A 5,662-nucleotide genomic window follows, 5' to 3' on the forward strand; every position below is an offset into this window, starting at 1 on the left:
GTTTCTTATCCGTCTTTGTACGTTTACTTATAAAGAGCAGTCTCTTCAATATAAACAACATAGCTAAATAAGAAGATGTTAAAGCAACTTGCTAGGCCTGCTGAAGTATCTTGTGTTCTGCTGAAATAAAACCAAGTTAAATAGCATCGAACCTGTTTTACTGTGGGGTGGCGGAGGGAGGGGGGATAATTTTTTTCAATGAACCACCATCAATGGTTACTCAACTTGATGCATATTTAGTAAGGTTTTGGACCACTGTATTTTCTCGAGACTCTAAAAGGTATATTTGTTGAAAAGTCTTGCTTTGCTTAAGGTAGCAAGTTTTTCATATGATAGCAGGAAAAAAATGAAGGAAGGAAGGAAGGAAGGAAGGAAGGAAAGAAGGAAGGAAGGAAGCGGGGGGAAGAGAGAGAGAGAATGAATTAAAGAAAGCAAGAAAAGATCAGATGCATTGTTATTACACGTCCTTTTTTCTGTATCCACTGTGTAGGAAATATTTTGGTTCTGTGTTTCAGATAATTCACCAGTGAATTACCAACAAGGTCAAGAATGAAAAACCAAGGTGCCAGCGTGTTAGAGAAGTCTGAATGAAGACTCGAGATCAAGTCATGGGCTGCAGCAAACTCTTAAATTTGCTTCGAAGAATGTGTGGATGGAGAAATGAATTGAATATGTATTAAGTTCATAATTTTTCAAGTTAAAGGTCATTTCTGAGGCAAATGATTTCTCCTCCCACTTCTCTCTCTAGAACACACACACACACACACACACACACACACACACACACACACATATGCTTCTTCTATAAGGTGAGACACATAGAGGGGCAAAAAGACCTAGTTTTCAGAATCTGTATCATATTCTGACTGTTTTAAAGAAATAGACTGCGGGCCTTATTTCATGTCACTGATCGTTTTAGGAAGAAATGGCAAAGACTGACGAGGATTAGAGGAATGCTATATAAATAACTTGGCCTGGATTGCCAAGGAGATTTTGTGAGGTTATTTATACTGTGAATAAAAACTAGTGCATTGGGTTGGATGTAATGTCTTACGGATAATTATTCACTGTATTACTCTACTTGTTTTGAGAGGCACGGCATTCCACTGGAATAAAATATACTTCACTCTAAAATATATCATTAACAAATTATAATTATTACATAACTATATATTTAGAATAAATGCTGCTTGGTCAAAATAGAAACAGCTCAACTAAAACAGTAATCTTCTATTCAAGCACCAAAGTTTCATTTATCACATGTAAGCCTGTGCATAAGACACAGCAGTTTTAAAGGCGTAGCCCTTACCTACCTGGCAATGGCTTTGTGGTAAAATTACACTTGTCTCAACCGTTGGCTCGTGATGGCAAATACACAGAAACTTGGGAACTGATAATAACTATTCCCTTGATTACGACACTTGGATCTACTATTTAATTGTTAGATATAATACCATTCACTGGAATGGTAACTGGCAACTGGAAACCACAGCAAATTTCTTTCCTATTTTTGCAATCGCCTCACGAATCAAAGAGCGCTGGTAGGCTGCAAAAGTAATAATTTAAAAAATGCACTGTAGATTTCTTAAAGCAATGATCCTATTATTACATGAAACTTTGAATTTTTCTACGTAGGTAGAACTATGATGTTTTGTGGACTAGAAGGTCTCATTCAAGTGTGTTGCCATATGATCTACGAGACACACAATTCCACAGGGGACTTGCATCCTTTGTGCTAATGAAAGCTGGGACTAGAGTGTGCGCCCTGGTCCTCAGATCCCCTCTTCCCTCAGCTCCCACATCCCTCCATGCTTGGGCAAACAGTATGACCACAAATGACGCAAGGCCCTTGCTTCCCGTCCCCTCACCTGAACCACCGTCTAGGTTCCTGGGACTCTGGGACAGCGCTCTAGCGAGGTTGCAAGGGATGGATATGGTATTGCTGATTTTCTCCCTGGCAACCCTCTGGCGAGCCTCACAGATCACAGCCCACATGGGGAGAAGTTACCCATTCTCAAGGAGGAAAAGAAAGCTTTTTTAGCATTTGATTTTGAAGCAGATCCTTCTTATAAATTGTAGCGGGGATGCCGCGTGATACAGCGGATGATGTTCAAACAATGGTCTGTAGCAACCGCAGTAGCAGATTTCTAAAGCATGTTGGCTCTTGTGTATTGAACAGACTCACCTCATAAATATAGCACTTGCCAAAGTTTAAAAACTTCTGCAATGGATGTTTAATAAATGCTTTCTGCTTGACTGAATTTAAAAGTTTTTTGTATGATTACTTAAACATGACAAAATTAGAAACTATAAAATTATATAAATGGACCCTTTTCTCTTAAGCATTCACATCTAAGACCGCAATATGAACACAGAATAATCAATTTATGTGATATTTCGATCTCCAGTAGGTACAGTCAAAGAATTCCAGACATTGGCTTATGAGAATAAAGATCTGTGCTGTATGAATCATAGTGTATGCCGTATGTCATTTCATGATGATGACTAGAGGATTTGCACAGACTTTATGATATCGGGGCGGGTAGTGGGTGTTACTGCGTGTGTGTGTGTGTGTGTGTGTGTGAGAGAGAGAGAGAGAGAGAGAGAGAGGGAGGGAGGGAGAGAGAGAGAGAGAGAGAGAGAGAGAGAGAGAGAGAGAGATATGCCTATCTTTTATGGAGTCATCCTTTAGCTTATGAAAATCCATTCTTTTACCAGCATTGTAAGATTGAGACTCATATTTTGCATATTGATAGTTTTTAGTATATTTCACTGGGCAATTTTAAAGACTAGAAAGTATGATTTAATGTTATAAAATGCCAATTAAATGACTTCAAAGAGTTGAAGGTTCTTGTAAAATTGGTTGAGATAAATTATACTAACAGTTATATATAATTGTACTTAATGCTTACAACTATTCTATAATATGAGCACAGTCATCCTTATTTTATACATAAGGAAATTAAGAAGTTGTGTTCTAACACCTATTACTTGCCAGAAAAGCACTGTCTGATTTTATAAAGGTACACATTTTTTTTCCAGAAAAATCTGAGTATTTTTAGAAAAAGCAACTAATATATAACTACATGAAATAGATATGAATATACATGCATGAAGCGTTCGCATCATATCTCAGAAGAAGAATGCAGTTCAAAGGTGCGTGCTCATTATTATCTCTCTCTTGCTCTCGGCCATTGGTGATGCACCGAGAACGTCAGTATCACAGCAGAATAGCACAGACTGTGAACGTGCTGGGGACACAGGTCTTTCTCTGTAACAGACACTCAGTGCCAGGAGAGGAATTTTATGGGCACTATAAGAGCTTTCGTAGAACTAGATTAAACGGTTGCCTCATAAAATGAAAGCATATCAAGTTTTGCACTAGAAGGCCATTTGTGGGGATGCTATGTGTCCCTCTGCATGAGATTCTATGACTCACCAGTGGAAACCATTGGTCTAACTAACGGTATAGCAGCTAAGAACCACTTTCCTCTGGCCAGCAAAGTGCTTTCTGTTTCTACATATTACACTGAGCTTCGGGGACACCGTTTACTCCCCGCCAGTTAGATGAAAGCCCGAGATGCTAGTCTTCTTGGACATCTTTCCTAATAAGTATTTAATGCTATAGAAGTTTCCTCATGATTTAGTGTTAAAATAATTGTTAGGCCTGAAAGAGACGCCAGAGTCTCCAGAATTCTTACTATGGTGACCCACTTCTCAGAATAAGTGTGCATGAGTTCCTCCATTATTGAAATAATTTATGTTTACTGTGAAATGCTTAGAAGTGAGGAAGGGGAGGACATCTTGTAACTACACACTTAGAGATACAGCATTAATAAAATGAACACCTGCATGCAAACAAAACTAAGACCCTATGCCACACTATATTACTGTTACTTGAACATTTGTCCTTGTTAATGCATATTATCGAGTCCTCTAAATTCTCAATTTTCTGACTTTATCATAATTTATATAAGTTTTCCTATAATTTATGTTTTCTTATATAATTTACATAATTTCCTTATATAATTCTTATAATTTATATAAGTTTTCCACTCTTAAACATTAAGGTTATTGCTTATTTTTTATTCATGTTATAAAATGTGGTGATAAACTTCTTTTGATATAAATCTTTATACGTATTTCTTTATACATTTTTCTCATTGACTCGTCACTGCTCTAGGGTGTATTCCTAATAGTATTTCTGGGTCAAAAGGTCTGACTATTTATTGCTTCAATATATATTGACAACTGCCATCCGTTAAAAAATAATAACGTGTAGCTCTGCCATTGGTCTATAACTGCCCATTTCTCTGCGTTCTCACTAACATGGGGTATTATTCTTTTTAATCACATTGAAAATCACATTGATTTGGCAGAGAACATCATGTTTTACTGATGTTTTAATCTGCATTTGTTATTGCTCAAACAATAGAATATTTTTATGTGTTTACTTGTCATTTGCCTTTTCTTATATGTATCGTGTGTTCATACTCTGCCCAGACATTGTTCTCATTGACTTTATGGGAGTTAAATAAATAATATCGGCTTCTTTTAGATTAACCTGTGCTCACGTCGTGAGCGTTATAAATTCAAGGATGAATTACGTATTCTAAAGGTCAGGAGCTAGCTGGCCGATAGAGTCCATCTGCGAGTAAGTGGGATAAAAATGTAAAGATTCTTTTATTTGAACAAAAAAAAGTCCTTGTCCTTGAAATACACTTGAAAAATGAATACGCCACCCATTTTTAACCATCTCCTGCAGGAGGTTTTAAAGGACAAAATCGCTTCATAATAACAGTGACAATGTCGGTGACAATGAACATTTACTGTGAGTGTATGTGCAGGGCGTTGTGCCAAGCATTTCACATTCTCAAAACCTCCCACGAAGCAGATACTCCATCTAGTCACATTTTATAGACAAAACACCTGACCCTTATAATGTAACATGCACAAGTTACAAACCAGTGTATGTTCTATCGCAGTTTTACTCTGGCTCAGATGAAAAAAAAAGATCATAAAATTATCTTCAGTTGTCAAGAAAGAGATTTCTCAAAATAAAATCTTGGAATTAATGTATCAAGTTGAATCACATAAAATTATTCTTTTTGTAGGTTGACAGTGACCAAATATCAGCAAGTTAAAAATCATTGAAACTAATTAATTTTAAACTGGAAGCAACTATAGAAAAAAATACATGCGGACAAATGATAAAATAAAATTTGTTATGGCGGTATCATTATCGAAGCCCCATCAGTGTGTTTGTGGAGAGTAAAACTGAGACCGAAGAGCTTATGCAATTTTCCCAGAATGTAAATGAATTATACTTTTCGAAAAAGTACATCTTCACTAATGTCTCAGATATTCAGTGACTACAAACGTTTTTATTCTTTTCATCATTGGTAAATATTGTTGCCTCCTCCCCATCAAAATCTGTCTTCCTTCCCCCTTTGTCTCCTCACTCACTCTCCCAACCAGCCCTTCTCTCCCTCCCTCCTTTCTTCTCTATTTCTCTGCCTCTCTTTATGTCTATAAATGTTGCTGAGGAACCAAGTACTACACTCAAAGCTAAATTCTCACGCGCCGTGGTGAGCTGGGCACAGTCTTTCATTTAAGGAGTTTGTCTAGAGAAGAAATAGGCAACTGATACATTTATTTGCAA

The sequence above is a fragment of the Pteropus vampyrus genome, unplaced genomic scaffold, assembly GCF_000151845.1.
Source record: "Pteropus vampyrus isolate Shadow unplaced genomic scaffold, Pvam_2.0 Scaffold175, whole genome shotgun sequence".
NCBI classification, from domain to species: Eukaryota; Metazoa; Chordata; class Mammalia; order Chiroptera; family Pteropodidae; genus Pteropus; species Pteropus vampyrus.